Source organism: Aquarana catesbeiana, linkage group LG12, assembly GCF_042186555.1.
Source record: "Aquarana catesbeiana isolate 2022-GZ linkage group LG12, ASM4218655v1, whole genome shotgun sequence".
NCBI lineage: Eukaryota > Metazoa > Chordata > Amphibia > Anura > Ranidae > Aquarana > Aquarana catesbeiana.
The window spans coordinates 97,864,797-97,882,906 of NC_133335.1; the positions used below are offsets into that span (position 1 = coordinate 97,864,797).

The following is an 18,110-nucleotide window of genomic DNA, read 5'->3' on the forward strand; positions in this document are numbered from 1 at the left end:
TCCCACTTCATTTATCCCACTCACACTAATCCTAAGTCCAATTTTAATTTTTGATATACTTCCCTAGAATCAAAAATCCCTGAAGACCAGAATGGGTCGAAATGCATTGGGGTATTCATGTGGATATCAATTTTGTATACGCTACTGGCAATATGTTCGCCTGGGGGCCTCTTGGCCATGAGTGATGTTTTATGCTGTTGTTTGTTAAACGTGAATCAGAGTTTGTATTTTACAATAAACTTATCGCATATTTGAATTTTATCTTGAATAACTGATCTACTCTATTCCTATATTATTACTTAATGTTTTGCTGCTTTAAAAACCCCTTGGGGAAATTTTCGATTTTTTTTTTTTTGTGTCCTTTTCTTACATCTCTTTCTCTTCTCACAGGGTAGAGGAGGATCCAAGATCGCCAACGGGGGATTGCAGAAGAGGAGCTTCTGGCCCACTATGTGCAAAAGCATTGTGCAGAGAATGTAAGTATAACATCTTTGTTATTTTAATTTAAACATATGCCTTTAGTAACACTATAACAATCATTATTGGTTTTATATTCTCTTTGGGAGGCCTGAGAGCAGGAACATTGCTAGGTTTACAAAAGATCTGGGGCTAGAGCCCATAGCAGAGAAGTAAAGAAAGTTATGAGCTTGGGCAGGCATACACATGTGTATAAATATCCATCTCCTAGAGATATAGAATATCTCTATCTCTGTCGATCCCCCCTTCTTACTTCGGGGTCCCCTGTCTGCAGCAGCTGGGGGCCAGGGGAAGCAACTGTACCGTTTAACCCCTCAGCTCAAATGCTTGCTGCTTGTGGTGATCCAGACCGGACTAGGCTCAATCTGCTGAGCTGGTGGCCAGGAGAGGAACATGACTAGTTAATGTTATCAGGCACAAGTTCTTATCTATATTCGGAATTTCTGACAATTTATTCATTGTCCCGACGTCCACTTCTATACCAATCTGCCGGGAAATGTAATTGCTGGGAACCACAGCAAAAAGATTACTCCGCCTGAGCCCGAAAATCATCAAATAGTCCCAGAGGAGTAATCCTTGTGCTGCGGTTCCCGACAATTACATTGCCCGGCAGATTGGTATAGAAGTGGGCATCGGGACAATGATTAAATTGTTGGAACTGCTGAATATAGATAAGAACTTGTGCCTGATGATATTAACTAGTCATGTTCCTCCCTTGGCCACCAGCGGAGCAGATGGAGCCCAGAGCCAACCCTAGGTAAGAGACTTGGGCTTTGGGCCCAGATTCTGGTCTATAGCCCCAGTAGCCACCCCCTAGTGACGCCACTGCCTGAGAGTAAGCTTTAACCATGTATCCTAGCACAGTATGGTCAAGGCACCGTTCACAAAATTCTTCAACAGTTATGATACAGTGAATGTCATTCAGAAAGATTTAGATCCTGTGCATGTGATCAAATACAGAAATGTGTACTTAAATCCAAATTTTCTTTTTTTGGTTCAATTTTAAAATAGACATTTGCAAACATCAATATATATCAAATAAGAACAATTATACAATAGGTACAAACATCCAAATATGTCTATATCCAAAAAAATACATTGAGTATATCCTATTCAGTTCTTCCTCCTCCTATCCTCTTCCAGTTTTTATCCAAAAAGATTGCATACATTTACATAAGTAAAGTGAGCACCACGTCATAGCAGCTGAAGTTCAGAGATACATGGAATTCAGTACTGTAACCAGAATGGAATAATGAGAAAAAGCAGAGCCAGACACATGGAGGAGGAAGAACCCAAAAAGAGGAGGAGGAAATACCCATTTTTTTTTTGGTTATAGATTGGTATTAACAGTGAAGCAAATATCTTTGTTGTATTATGCTTGATGTGATATGACCGTATATACTCGAGTATAAGCCGGGTATAAGCCGGGTTTTTCAGCACTTTTTTTTTTTTGCTGAAAGTGCCCCCCTCGGCTTATACTCGCGTTACTGCGATCTGCCTACCTGATCAGCGTGTCAGGCAGTCAGATCTGATCAGCTATCCAGTGTACAAAAGCCACGCCTCCTTGTCCGTGATAGGGGAACACTCAGTTTCCCAGCAGTGAGTCAGTGTTCCGCCTATCACGGACGTCCTCTCGTCCTCATCCCATGGAACACTGAACACTGACTGCTGGGAAACTGAGTGTTCAGCCTATCAAGGACGAGGAGGAGGCGTGGCTTTTGTACACTGGATGGCTGATCAGATCTGACTGCATGACACGCTGATCAGGTAGGAGGCTTTTGTACACTGGATGGCTGATCAGATCTGACTGCATGACACGCTGATCAGGTAGGAGGCTTTTGTACACTGGATGGCTGATCAGATCTGACTGCATGACACGCTGATCAGGTAGGCAGATCGGCACAGGGAAGGCATGCAATGGATGGACACAGGGAAGGTATGCAATGGACACAGTGAGCCATGCAGCTGCAGATGGGCATTGTTGACCCTCTTTTCCACTTACAGTAGATGCTGCATTTCTCACCCTCAGCTTATACTGGAGTCAATAAGTTTTCCCCGTTTTTTGTGGTAAATTAGGTGGATCGGATTATACTCGGGACGGCTTATACTCGAGTATATACGGTACTTGAAAATTTGTACCTATTGTATAAAAGTACTAATATGCAGAATACAACTTTACTGTTAAAACATTCTTTTTATACCAACTTGTCACTAACCTGTTGGAGTCATGTATACAGATAGATATTAGTAATGGTTGAAAAGAAAAACAGATAATTTAACAGGGAAAACCAATCCATACATCAGGGCTCAAAATTTCAAGTTACTCGCCACCAGTTGCCCCACCCAATCCATACATTGCCCCGTCCCTAATTCCGCCCCTAAATACGCTCTCATAAATTCTCATGGAATGACACTGTTAAATGTTTTATGCAGAATTAAGTTACGCAATCAAATACTACCAACAACAACTTTAACAATATGGCACAGGGCACTGGGGGCAGACGAGAGGGACAGGGGCACTGGGGGCAGACGAAAGAGACATGAACTATTTACTAATGCAACTTCTGCTCTCCCTCTTCCTATGTACAAGCCTCCTCCTCTCTGTGTGCGGGTCCACGCTTGCATGTCCCCACTTCCCCCTTTTATTCAGTCTGGCAGTGAGGAGAGTAGCTGCAGCACAGAGGGTGGGAGTACAATCCAGCACCGAGATCCACACACCACACATTGAGACCAGTCTGCTCACACTGCACTGCTCTGGCTGAACTGCTGGAGACTTTAATAGAGCATAAGGAGAAGAAAACTGTACAAACTGGAAGGCTTGTCACTGCACTGCCTACCTGGGTAATTATCGCAATCCTCCGACTCATTCCTTCCTGCTTTCCAGCTACATCGGCTGGGATGGGAAGCTAGGCTCAGAGAGGTCATACTGTATTGTAGGGAGAGCACCTGTGTACTGCTCTGCCTGTGTGTGGCTCACCAGACTACTTTTCCTGGGCACGCACCTTTCCTCCTCGGCCGCCAATCACAGCGGGGCTCTAAGCATAGGTACAGATTGGACTGTTGGCCATGCAGCCTTGCCATCACTCGCCCCAGTTTAAATCCACTCACCAAATGCGAGCAGGAGAGTGCAAATTTTGAGGCTGCATACATGTTTGTTGGTTGCTTGGATTCATTATACACTAGAAACTGCCCACAAAGGCTTTTGCTGATTTTCAGGCTAAAATCTAGGCCTGTTTTTGGTGTTTTGGTCCCTTTTTAGAGCTGATCTGACCCCAGTTGGTGTCCAAGCAATTTGTGCTTCATTGCTACACAATAGAGTGATGTTCTGTACCAGATCCTGAATTTGTTACTGATTTACTGGCTTACTGTTACACCGGACAAGGTAATGCGACATATTTTCTACTGATACCACATTTCTTAGCAAGCAGTAGGGATGAGCCGAACACCCCCCTGTTCGGTTCGCACCAGAACATGCGAACACCGTTCGAACACGCGAACACTGTTAAAGTCTATGGGACACGAACATGAAAAATCAAAAGTGCTAATTTTAAAAGCTTATATGCAAGTTAATATCATAAAAAGTGTTTGGGGACCTGAGTCCTGCCCCAGGGGACATGGATCAATGCAAAAAAAAGTTTTAAAAACGGCCGTTTTTTTGGGAGCAGTGATTTTAATAATGCTTAAAGTGAAACAATAGTGTAATATTCCTTTAAATTTCGTACCTGGGGGGTGTCTATAATATGCCTGTAAAGGGGCGCATGTTTCCCGTGTTTAGAACAGTCTGACAGCAAAATGTCATTTCAAAGGAAAAAAAGTCATTTAAAACTACTCGCGGCTATTAATGAATTGCCGGTCCGACAATACACATAAGTTCATTGATAAAAACGGCATGGGAATTTCCCACAGGGGAACCCTGAACCAGAATTTAAAAAAAAATGGCGTGGGGGGTCCCCCTAAATTCCATACCAGGCCCTTCAGGTCTGGTATGGATATTAAGGGCAACCCCAGCCAAAATGTAAAAAAAAAAAAAAATGGCGTGGGGTCCCCCTCAAAATCTATACCTTACCCTTCAGGTCTGGTATGGATTTTAAGAGGAACCCTGCGCCAAAATTTAAAAAAAAAAAATGGCGTGGGGCCCGCCCAAAAATCCATACCAGACCCTTATCTGAGCGCGCAACCTGGCAGGCCGCAAGAAAAGAGGGGGGACGAGAGAGGCGTACCAGGCCACATGCCCCCAACATTGGGAGGGTGCTTTGGAATAGCCCCCCAAAGCACCTTGTCCCCATGTTGATGGGGACAAGGGCCTCATCCCCACAACCCTTGCACAGTGGTTGTGGGGGTCTGCGGGCGGGGGGCTTATCAGAATCTGCAAGCCCCCTTTAACAAGGGGACCCCCAGATCCCGGCCCTCCCCCCTGTGTGAAATGGTAAGGGGGTTCAAAAGTACCCCTACCATTTCACAAAAAAAGTGTCAAAAATGTTAAAAATGACAAGACATTTTTTGACAATTCCTTTATTTAAATCCTTCTATCTTCTATCGTCCTTCGGTTTCTTCCTCCTATCTTCTTTCTTCGATCGTCCTTCGGTTTCTTCCTCCATCTTCTGCTTCTTCTGGTTCTTCTGATTCTTCCTCCGGTGTTCTCGTCCGGCATCTTCCTCCGCAGCGCCTTCTTCCCTTCTTCTCGGGCCGCTCCGCATCCACCATGATGGGAGGCTCCCGCTGTGTGATGCTTCTCGTCTTCTGACGGTTCTTAGAAAATGGAGGGTGGGGCCACCCGGTGACCCCACCCCCTCTGACGTCATGGGGAAAGCCACAGGAAAGTCCCCGTCAAGTCCCCGTGCGTCAGAGGGGGCGGGGTCACCGGTGGCCCCGCCCTTCGTTATTTAAGAACCGTCAGAAGACGAGAAGCGTCACACAGCGGGAGCCTCCCATCATGGTGGATGCGGAGTGGCCCGAGAAGAAGGGAAGAAGATGCAGCGGAGGAAGATGCCGGAGGAAGAATCAGAAGAAGATGGAGGAAGAAACCGATGGAAGATGCATTTAAATAAAGGAATCGTCAAAAACTGTCTCGTCATTTTTAACCTTTTTGACACTTTTTTTTGTGAAATGGTAGGGGTACTTTTGTACCCCCTTACCATTTCACACAGGGGGGAGGCCGGGATCTGGGTTAAAGGGGGCTTCCAGATTCCGATAAGCCCCCCGCCCGCAGACCCCCACAACCACCGGGCAAGGGTTGTGGGGATGAGGCCCTTGTCCCCATCAAAATGGGGACAAGGTGCTTTGGGGGGCTACGCCAAAGCACCCTCCCAATGTTGAGGGCATGTGGCCTGGCACGGTTCGGGGGGGCGCTCTCTTGTCCCCCCCTCTTTTCCTGCGACCTGCCAGGTTGCGTGCTCGGATAAGGGTCTGGTATAGATTTTGAGGGGGACCCCACACCATTTTTTTTTTTTTTAAATTTTGGCCAGGGTTCCCCTTAATATCCATACCAGACCTTTTGTATTTGTGTACGAGGCCCTCATTGGCCAAACTGTCTATTAAGTGTTATTACCCTTTACCCATCAAAACACCAGAAAACACAAAAAAAAAAAAAAAAACCCACCCCAAACACCATGTTGTCATTATATTTAATTTGAGAGGAGGCCCTCCATGGCCAAACTATAAGTGTTGTTACCCTTTACCCATCGTAAAAAAAAAAAAAAAAAAAACCCGTTTATCAATTATTCAATTTGTGTATTTGTGTAAAAAGCCCCTAAAAAAAAAAAAAAAAAAGGGAAAGGGGGGAAAGGAAAAACACAGGAGAACCACAACCCCACCCCCTCCAAACCCTCCCCTACATATTGGGCCAGCGAACTAATTCCAATATTCCTTTCATCTTTCTTTCCTCTTCTTTTTTTTTTTCCTCTTTTCTTCCTTCCATAGGTCAGTCTCTTTTATTTTACATATTTACAAGGGCTGTACCTCCACCTCCTTCTCGTTTTAATCATCTCCGTCTCCTTTTTCCATCTCAACTAAACATTCCTTCCAGCCTGCCCATTTCTTTTCAAATTTCCTTTGTTGGCCCTTTAGCATATGAACCCATCTTTCCGCTTCCATTATTAAACTCACTTCCTTTCTCCAATCTAATATTGAGGGACCCTGTATCTGTTTCCAAAATTTCGGTATTATTTTTTTCGCTGCGTTTAATAGGTGGGGTGTTATGCCCTCCCGATATTTTCTATTAGAGCCCGGCATCCCATGGAACAAATAATGTAGTGGTTGAAATTCCAGGTGTCCCACCGTCAATTTCCTGATCCATGGAGACACCGACTCCCAGAATCTTTTAATTACTGGGCATGTCCACCACAGATGGAGAAATGTGCCTTTCTGCCCACATCCCCTCCAGCATCTATCACTTATGGTTGGAAACATTTGTGCCAATTTGACTGGGGTCATATACCATCTTGACAGGAACTTGTACGCCATCTCTTGTACCTTTGAGCTGATGGATGAGGAATGTGTTAGTGTAATCATCCTTTTAATTTGATTGTTAGTCAGTATCTGTCCCAATTCCTTCTCCCATTCCCTTATATAGTATGGAGTTGTACCTTCCTGTCCCTTAAGTATCCCTTTATACATTTGCGACAGCACGTTCCTGGGACTAGATCTCTGCACACATTGTTTCTCAAATATAGTGAGAGTTCATAGGTCTTATTGATGATTTGCTTTTATTAAAGAAACTCACTAATTGATTGTATTTCCACTCTGCCATATGCACTGTCCCATATCTAGACACCATCTCTGTCAGAGATAACAAAACTCCCTCCGGAGCAAACCTGCCACAGGTGGAATCTCCACCTCCACCCCAGGCCCCCAGATACCCCATCTCCTCCCCCGGGGGGAACCAGGTGAATCCCTCCAGAGGAGCCAGAGGTGATATCCAGGGGGCATAATCCCCATTCTTATTCAACTTGTCCCAAACTTCCAATGTATTCTGGGTTAATGGTGACACCCATTGAGACAACCCTCTTGACGTGCTCTGAATCCAAGGTGCTCCTGCTAAATTCCCCCCTGCCATTGCATTTTCTACTTGAACCCAAAGTTTTTTGAGTATCATGGTGCCAGTTCAAAATCCGGACTAGACTCATAGCCTTGTAATATAAGGCTATATCCGGTATTCCCAATCCTCCCTCGGCCCTATTTCTTCTCAGAAGGTCGTGGGCTAATCTGGGTCTTTTATCGTTCCATACAAACGCCACAAACATCCTACGCACTTGTCTGAAAAAAGACCCCGGTACCTTAATTGGTATTGTGTACAACATATAAATTAATCTAGGGAGTATACTCATTTTTATGGCATTAATCCTCCCAAACCAAGTTAGATATTGGCCTTTCCATTTTTTAAACTCTTCCGCTATCTCCGTCAGTAGTATGCCATAGTTGACTTCATATAGTCTTTTCATTTCAACACTAATACGTACCCCCAAATACGTCAGGGACTCTCTCTCCCAGACAAATGCATACGTATGTCGCAGCGTCATCTCCAGTCCCATTGGGACATGGATAGGAAGGATAATTGACTTCCCCAGATTGATTTTAAAATTAGATAAGGAGCCGAACTTTTGTACCTCCAGCATAAGTGCAGCTAACGATGTCTGGGGGGACGAGAGAAAAAAGAGTAGGTCATCAGCATATGCTGCGACCTTATGTTCCACCTGTCCTATTTGTGTCCCACTTATCTCTCTATTATTTCTGATTTTACGTAAGAATGGCTCTAATATTATTGCAAATATTAAGGGTGATAATGGGCAACCTTGTCTCGTACCATTTTGGATACTAAAGCTTTCTGACAACGTTCCATTTACTTTAATTCTTGCCTTAGGGCCCGCGTACATCGACATTATCCATCCCATCATCCGCTCCCCCAGGCCTATTCCCTTCAACATTTCTCTCATAAAGCCCCAATTCACCCTGTCAAAGGCCTTTTCGGCATCCATTGACAGAATGATCCTTGGGGCCCTATCTGGACCAGACTGCATCCAGTGGAGGACATTAAGCGCCCGAATAGTGTTATCTCTCGCCTCACGCCCTTCCATGAACCCAGTCTGGTCCAGATGTATCATCCCCCCTATGTGTCCCTGGAGCCTCAGAGCCAAGATCTTTGCTAACAATTTAGTATCCGAATTAAGAAGGGAAATAGGCCTGTAGTTTGCGCAGATCTGGGGATCTTTCCCTCCTTTTGGCAATACTGTTATATGCGCCAGAAGGGCTTCTGGTGGTAATGGGTTAGACGCATTAATTGAATTGAAGTATTTACACAGTGGTTCTCTTAATACTGGAAGGAATTTTTTATAATATATATTAGTCAACCCGTCTGGGCCTGGGCTTTTCCCTAATGGCAATGTTGCTATTACCCTTTCCAGCTCCTCTACTGTGATTGGGCGCTTTAACTCTTCTGTAGTTGTTTTAGACAGCCTAGGCATTGATGCTTCATTGATGTAATCCTGTATCTCTTTTCTCTCAGGGCTTTCATTATCTACTTCGGAAATATTGTATAATGCCTCATAAAATTTACTAAATTCTGCAGCTATGGCTTTCGTTCCAACTACCTTCTTACCTCTAACCAGTAAACTATGGACGTGTCTGGATTCCTGTTGCTTTTTAAGCTGTTTAGCTAGTAGCCGCCCACACTTATTACCCTGTTCATATGCCCTATTTGCGAAGAACCTAATTTTATTTCTAACTTTTTGTTCTAGGCACTGTGAGAGCTCCGTTCGTAAGGCCTCTAGGCGCCTATTATCTGTAGGGTCAAGCTTCCTCTTGTGCTTCCCCTCCAGTTCACTGATTTTATCTAATAGGTCTTTTATCTCTTTTTTCCCTTCTTTTTTTATGTACGAGCCATATGCTATTAAATCCCCTCTTATGACAGTTTTGTGGGCCTCCCACACCATTTGGTCAGATACTTCCCCTGTCTTGTTTATTTCAAAGTACTCTTTTATTTTAACTCCTAATTTCTCTACTATTTCTTCCCTATCCAATAGCGACTCATTCAAACGCCATGTTCGTTCCAGACCCCCCATCTGAATTAGTTGGAACGTTAATGCTATTGGGGCATGATCTGATGTAGTGATGGGACCGATTGTGCATGAAATGACATTCTCCAGGTGGAACTGGTCCACCAGGAGAAGGTCTAGACGCGAGTACATGTCGTGTGTTTTTGAATAGTAGCTAAAGTCTTTGATTCCTGCATGTAATACCCGCCAACAGTCCACCAGATGTTGAGAGCGTATAAGTTGTTTAATTCGTTTTAGGGCTCTAAATGACAAGGCAGTTCTTCCTGTTGATGTATCCATATTGGGATCCAGCACCAGGTTAAAGTCTCCGCCCATCATCAGACAGCCCTCTCTAAATTGTTCCAATTTCTTAAATATTTTAACAAAAAAATTTACTGACCCTTCATTTGGTGCGTAAATCGTCGCAAATGTATATCGTGCACCATGCAGTGTACCTTTCACAAATAAGAAGCGTCCCTCAGGGTCACTCTGAACTGTCTCCATTTTCCATGGACATGACTTCTTAAAAGACATTGTGACTCCTCTGGCCCTTGCGACTGGGGACACTGCATGGTACCATTGGTTCATAGTACTCTGGGGTAAGCTAGGGACAGAATCACCCTTAAAGTGAGTCTCTTGTAAAAAGACAATGTCCGCTCCATAATGTTGCAGCTCAATCCACAGGCGCTTTCTCTTGTTCGGTGAGCTTAACCCCCTTACGTTATATAAGATGATTTTCAAAGTTGTTGCCATTCTTTAAGTTTCCCTTATAGGCTCCCGGTATCTGCCCCTCATTATTTTCTCCCTGACCTTATTCTTGTTTATTCCATCATCGCTGACCCTACCTACCCACATATCCCTAGAACAATCCCTATTAAAATTAAAAATTACATTTTTTACTTGTTCCATGTAGAAAACCATACATACCCCATCCCTACACCATGATACTCCCCCCTGGAGTACCTTTACTAACCCAGGTGGAGGCCTGTGTAGATGTGCGTCCCACAAGCACAGGTCCCCTCCCTTCCCTGCTGTTAGCAGGTTCCTTAAGCCCCTTACTCGGGGTTGACCTACCGACCAAAAAACGGTCTCCATACACCACCACACTCCTTCATCCCCCCCCCCTCCCCCCAGGCCTTATCTATAATTCTTTCCCCATTATGATAAAACACAACAAAAAAAAAAAAAAAGGGGGGGGGAAATGAACAGCACAGCTTCATCTTTTTTTTTTTTTTTCACTTATGTACACTTATGCACTTTTATGTCCCCCCCCCCTTTTTTTTTTTTTTTTTTTTTTTACGATGGGTAAAGGGTAACAACACTTATAGTTTGGCCATGGAGGGCCTCCTCTCCAATTAAATATAATGACAACATGGTGTTTGGGGTGGGGTTTTTTTTTTTTGTGTTTTGATGGGTAAAGGGTAACAACACTTACTAGAATAGTTTGGCCAATGAGGGCCGCGTACACAAATACAAATTGATAAACACGCACACCTTTTTTTTTTTTTTTTTTCCCTCTCTCTTTCTCACGAAGGGTAAGAGGTCTTCTTGCACAAAGAGAGGAGGGGAAAGGAGTAACTACAGGATTACCAAGTGGTTTGGAAAGGGGGGGAGGGATAAGATTTAAGCAAATGTGGTAGTAGAAATGTAATGTAATAAGGGTCTGGGGTGGGTGAGGAGGGGTTTTTCTTTTTTTTTTTTTTGTTGTTTGTAACAATGTATGAAGATTGTTGTATTGTAAAATGGAAATATTAAAAAAATTCTGATTATTAAAAAAAAAAATATCCATACCAGACCTAAAGGGCCTGGTATGGAATTTAGGGGGACCCCCACGCCCCTTTACAGGCATACTACAGACACCCCCCAGGTACGAAATTTAAAGGAATATTACACTTTTATTGTTTCACTTTAAGCATTATTAAAATCACTGCTCCCGAAAAAACGTCCGTTTTTAAAACATTTTTTTGCATTGATCCATGTCCCCTGGGGCAGGATCCAGTTCCCCAAACTGTTTTTATGACAATACCATGCATATAAGCCTTTAAAATTAGCACTTTTGATTTCTCCCATAGACTTTTAAAGGGTGTTCCGCGGCTTTGGCGAACTGGTAAACAGCCGATGTTCGAGTCGAACATGAGTTCGACTCGAACTCGAAGCTCATCCCTAGCAAGCAGCTTCTATTTTATTTTTTTTATTTATTTCAGTTACTTATATAGCGCCGTCAATTTACGTAGCGCTTTACATATACATTGTACATTCACATCAGTCCCTACCCTCAAGGAGCTTACAATCCAAGGTTACTAACTCACATTCATACTTACTAGGGACAATTTAGACAGGATCCAATTAACCTACCAGCATGTCTTTGGAGTGTGGGAGGAAACCGGAGTACCCGGAGGAAACCCACGCAGGCACAGGGAGAACATGCAAACTTCAGGCAGGTAGTGCCCTTCTTACTGCTTAGGTGAAAGTGCTAACCACTACACCACTGTGCTGCCCAATTTTGAAAGTGTTTGCTGATTTCACGCAGAGAAAACAGGGAGTAAACCCCATGCTGTTCCCAATGTTTACCTTTTTAAGAAATATTTGATTAAAGGGGTTGTAAAAGTAAAATTTTTTAGCAAATATGTGTTCTCTGTGCTTTATACATAGTGAATATAGTTATTTCTGCTTAAAATATTTAGTTACCTGTTAAATAATTATGCTATTTCTCCACTTCCTCGTTCCCTCTCTTGATTCTCTCCTCAACTTTCGGGTTTTGGAGCGCGTTCACTAAAGCTATGTCAAGGCCTCAAAGAAACTACAATTCCCTTGAAGCTTAGCGGCATCGCGCATGCGCAGTGCCACTTTTTCGACGTGTCACATAACAAGCCTAGTTCTCGTTTCAATATCTGGCTAAATATTGTGATATATATTGTTTAAAACAACTTTTTCTAGTTGCTGCTGTCCTTTTAATCAAACTCTGCAGCCGAGCCGGCGATCCTGAGTCCAACTCTCAATGCAGCAAATAAGGGGGCGGAGTTAAGGCGGGGCTGTGCAGCTTAGATGGTCATTCAGTACAATAACAAGGCACAGGAGGTGGAACTACAGCGTCTTGGACACGCCCGCGGACCCCCTGCCTCCCGTGCCTGTGAACGTACACGGCGTCTTCCCGCAGGGATGTAGTCCCAAGGAAGAGGGCGAGTACACTGACTAACGCCAGAACCAGAACGGCTCGGATGATGGGGGGCAAGCTGACAGAGGAGGAACAGGAAGTGAGAAATTCAGACAAAGAAAAAATACATTTAGAAGGGAAATCGAAGGAAAAGGTAAGTGAACCAACAATGCACTAGCTTAAAGGAACCTAATTAGAAAATAAAAAACAAACCTTTACAACGCCTTTAATGAAGACTGTAGACATACATATTTCCACTATACAAATACCACCCTCACTATTATATGCTTTCATGGAAATAAAACTGAAAATAGAAGATAGCAGAGCTAGATTTATTAGGATGAGCGCTGTTCAGAGCTGCAGGCTGACCTTTTGTGTGAGATGGTAATACAATCATATGTGGTAAACAAATTACACATAAAAAATGTAAAATACCAAACGTTAGTGGCTAAAAAAGTAAACTACCAAACACTAGTGGCTGAAACTGTAAAATATGAAACACTAATGGTTTTTAAAAAGTGTAAACTCCCAAACACAAGTAGGTAAAAGAAAGTAAAATGTGAAACAGTGACTAAAAAATTGTAAATTAACCAACACTAGTGGTTGAAAAAAAATTAAAATATGAAACACTATTGGCAGAAAAAAATGAAAGCTGACAAACACTAGTGGCTGAAAAAAGTGTAAATTCCCAAAAGTAAACCACAAAATAGTGGTTGAAAAATATAAATTGTAAAACACTAGTGGCTGAAAAAAAATAAAATATGAAAAACGAGTGGCTTTAATAAATGTAAATAATTACCAAACACTAGTGGCTGAAAAAAAATGAAAATATGAACCAATAGTGGTTGGAAAAATGTCAATTACCGAACAAGAGTGGCTAAAACAAATGTAAACATGAAACACTAGTGACAAAAAAATGTAAACTACCAAACACTAGTGGCTGAAGAAATGTAAAATGGCAAACACTAGTGGCTGAAAAAAGTGTAAATTCCCAAACAGTAGCTAAAAAAAGAAACCATGAAACAATAGTGGTTGAAAAATATAAATTGCAAAACGCTAGTGGCTAAAAAAAAAATTAAATATGACACTAGTGGCTTTAATAAGTGTAAATTATCAAATACTAGTGGCTGAAAAACAATTTAAATATGAAACACTGGTAGCTAAAAAAAAAAAAAAAAAAAATGAACCACTGCGAGTTAAAACAATGTAAATGACCAAACACTAGTGGCTAAAAAATGTTAAAAAATGAAATGGTAGAGGCTGAAAAAATGTAAGTTACCACACACCAGTGGCTGAGAAAAAAATGTAAATGTGTACCAATAGCGATTGAAAAAAATTAAAATTAGCAAACACTAGTGGCTGAAAAAAAAAATTAAATTTTGAAGTGCTAGTCGTAGAAACATTTCAGTTAGCAAACCCTAAATTGCCAAACAGTGGCTGAAAAAAAATGAATACCAAGCACTTGAGGGTAAAAAAAGTAAATTACCAAGCACTAGTGGCTGTAAAAAATAAAAATATGAACCACTAGTGGCTTAAAGGGGTTGTAAAGGTAATTTTATTTTTTTTAAAAAATAACAAACATGTTATACTTACCTTCACTGTGCAGCTCGTTCTGCACAGAGTGGCCCCGAACCTTCTCTTCTGGGGTCCCTCGGCGTCTGTTTCAGCTCCTCCCCGCAAGAAATAACCACCTTAATGCGAGCTCCTTAGTTGTTGCGGGCGCGCTCCTGTGATACAGCCGGCGGCTATAGCCGCATCACTCGGCCCCACCCCCCGGCGCGCCGCGTCATCGGATGTGATTGACAGCAGCGCGAGCCAATGGCTGCGCTGCTTTCAATCCATCCACTGCAGCCAATCAGCGACCAGGCTGAGCTGCAATAGAGATGACGAGAACGAGCAGCGGAGATTCGAGGTGTCAGGTAAGTAAAACGGGGGGGCTGGGGGCGGCGGTATTGTCAAAAGTTTTTTCACCTTAATGCATATAATGCATTAAGGTGAAAAAATTTTTACCTTTACAACCCCTTTAAAGGCTAAACAAATGTAAAATATGAAAGGCTAGTGCCTGAAAAAAATGTCAAATACCAAACACTTGTGGCTAAAAAAAAAAAGTAAAATACTGGGGGCGTACCCGGCAGCCGTGTGGAAGAGCTCCCGGAATGACAGACAGCATCCACCCGCTACAGCAACCAAATAAAACCCTGTGCTATTTACAGCATCGCTACACAAAGTGGGTCCCGAGGAGTAAGATAGGGAAGCGCAAACTACGTTTTTCACTTCAGCGTGCGTCTCACCCCCTTAGCATGGGGCAGGGTCCCGTAGCCCCGCAGCTGTACGGAATAACTCGCAGCATGGTGAGCGGCTGTCCTCCCTGAGGGACATGGGTAAAAAAAAGAAAAGCACCTCTAAGTGTAGTATTTAATAAGATATAAAGTTGGCAAAACGACAATTGAACACTCACATGAGACATGGTAATACTTGTCTATATAAAAAGGCTCCCAATGGAGTTGGTATCAAACAGGTCTGTCCAGGTATGCAGGGACCACGGTATGACACAGAGAAAGGCCGGCCAGCTCCCTGCCGTTCTGGGTATAGATGGTGGAAGGCAGCGTGGTGCACAGCGCTGTAGATGGTGTGTGATGTCACCGGGAAGCAGGGCACAACCTTTCAGAGCATGTGCGAGGCTCGTACTGAGCATGTGCGCTCCTTTCTCCCTGTCATACTGCAGTCCCTGTATACCTGGACCGACGTGTTTGTATAAAAAGGTTCCTGATGGTGTTGGTATCAGACAAGTTTATTACCATGTCTAACGTGTGTGTGTTCAATTTTCATTTTGCCAACTTTATATTCCATTAAATACTACACTTAAAGGTGCGTTACTGTTTTATTAATCATGCCTCACAGAGTTGAATCCACTCCTGAGAAGAGCTTCTGCCCTAAGTGCTTCAGTATTTTAGACTTTCCCTTAGCCCACTTCCTGGCCACCTCTCCATACTACCAAGGGCATTCCCTTGAACTATTTAAGACTTGGACTGGCCTTTTCTATTGGCCTTGCATAGGTTATTCTCTGTGCACTTGCATTATACACAGTTTTCCCTGAGTCACAGGCACAGTTCTCCCTATGATCACAGTGGCTCCTCTCCCAAGGACTCCACTTTCAGCGGCCCACAGGAGACCAGGCAGTGGTGTGCATCAAGCAGTCTCCAGGATGGTGAGCAATCAGGATTCCTTTTCGCATGACGCCACAAGGGAACTCACTGAACAGCTGGAAGATTTTCAAACTACTGATCTTCCCCCTCACTGCTACCACTATTAAGGACATGTTGGTAGCTCAGCGAAGCTGGCCCCCCTACAATCAACACAAATAAAAACTCAAGTGTGTTTCTTTAGTGCTACGTTTGTGCTGTTTTGTGCCGTAAAAATTTACATTTGTGCTGCTCTTATTTTTAAGATATTAGCAATTGTTTTTTTCCAGACTATGACATCACCTAGCCCCCCCTAAAACACCCAAATGGCACAAAACTGGTCTTGTTGGTTAGTGCTGGTTTGTGCTGCTAAAATTTTTATTTCTGCTGTTATGGTTTTAAGTTATAACAGTTTTTTTTTTTTTTTTCAAACCCCAACCCCCCCTACAATCAGCACAAATAAAAACTCAAGTGTGTTTCTTTAGTGCTACGTTTGTGCTGTTTAAATTTCCTTTCTGACTTTCATAGTTTTTGCATTATTAATGATTTATTAAAGGCCACCAAAGGTTACTCAGCCCCCCTACAACACCCAAATGACACAAAACCAGTCTTGTTGCTTAGTGCTACATTTGAGCTGTGTGAAGTTGTCACCCCATGTTTGTAAAACATGAATACAAACATATCATTCGTTTGTGCTGCAAAAATGAGCGTTTGTGCCGGTTTGGTTTCTGAGATATTAAACATTCAATTCAATGTAAGCCCCGCCCACTTTGCACCCCATGCTGCTGAATTTTAAAAACAAACACGCCATTCTTTTGTGCCGCATTTGTGCTGGTTTGGGCTGCAAAAATAAACGTTTGTGCCACTTTGGTTTTGGAGATATTGTGCGTTATAGTTGCTGAAACCCCGTGTCCACAGGATCTCACAGCGCGGGTAGCAACTTGGATCCCCTACAGTTGCTGGACGAGATAGCAGACGTGGACAGGCTGCTTTCCAAGCTCAGGGCAGAGACGGCGTCCAAAGGAGCGAAGTGGCTGCAGAAGCAGCTCTCTGTCCTGCGAGATCGAGTCTCTGGGTCAGGGGGGCAAGAATCCGTACGAGCTTGGAGGTCTCGGCCCCTGGAGCGCTTCTCTCTCCCCTGGAGCACTTCTCTCTGGTCTCCTCCCCCAGAGCTCAGTGCCACATTGGGAGTCCCATGCGGGCCCCTTCAGGACTACCTGCAAAGCGATCAGCTGTGCTCGCGAGTGGTGCTCCTGGAAGGAATCCCCTTCATCAGGGGCAGGGCTTCTGGGGGTGTCTGTGTCTCTCCCCGGCCCGCCCCGCATCAAACAGGTGGGCTCCTCCCCCGGCAATGAGTCAGTGAGGGCAGAGCCTCAACGGGGGAATCGTGCTGCTACGGCCCCCTGGCCCTTTACCTCTGTGGCCGGGGGCTCTCCCAGGACCAGCCAGCACCAGGTGATGTAAGAGGTGCAGAGGAGCGGTGGAGTGAGACCAGCGGCGAGCACCCAGGGCCCTGGGCGCTCTGGTAAGGTGACCCAGAAATTGGTGGGTGAAGCCGGCGCAAGCAGGTAGGGCCAGCAGCCGCACGGATCCTCGGCATCCAGGGCCACTACTCCTGGGGTGCTGCCGGAGAGAGGAGACGTGGAGATAGATGAGGGAAACGGAGGGCAAGTTGCCTGCTTCAGAGGTGGAGGAGTCTCATGGACGCCCTGCATCGATGGAGACGGGACCTGTGGCTGGTGGGATCCTTCCTAAGCAGCCTGGTAAGTCTACTACTTCTAACATGTCTGTGTTTTCTGCTGTTGATGATAATGTGTGTCTAGGGGGGAGGGCCCTGTCCTGCACGGAGTTGGCGGCTCTGCGTTCTGATTTGCTCACACATTCTGCCCCTTCTAGTGCAGGCCGTGGTCACACCACATCTAGGTCAGATGAGTGGTTGCAGGTTCCTTTTGGGTTTGAGGGAGCTGGTCCAGCCATTTGGACCAGAAACTAGTGCCCAAGCCATGCCGTCAGTGTGGATCCCGCTGGTGGGTCAGAGGCGACGAGGCTGGCTTCGGTGTCCAGGGTTGATCCCTGCGGTGGTGCCAGCCGCAGTGGCAATCGCAGCGCTGGGCCAGTCTGCAGCGGGGCACAAGTTGGCGTTGAGGGACAAGGCTGAGTCCTCGGGGGAGGCCGTTACCAAACAGGATTCAGTCAGATTGGCTAACTCAGCGAAATGTGAGGTTTACGTTTGTTTTGAGGGGCTTCTGGGTGCGCACCTGAACCTGG

At 44.3% G+C, this 18,110-nt stretch overlaps 1 long non-coding RNA gene across 1 annotated transcript in view; it reads left to right on the top strand.

The window, feature by feature from the left end:
* Window positions 1–347: 347 nt before the first annotated feature.
* The window catches only part of LOC141114506 (uncharacterized), a 35,806-nt gene continuing 18,043 nt past the window's right edge, over window positions 348–18,110 (top strand). Inside the window, exon 1 of the long non-coding RNA XR_012236913.1 lies at window positions 348–476. This is a non-coding gene — a long non-coding RNA (uncharacterized lncRNA). The remainder of the gene's footprint in view (window positions 477–18,110) is intronic.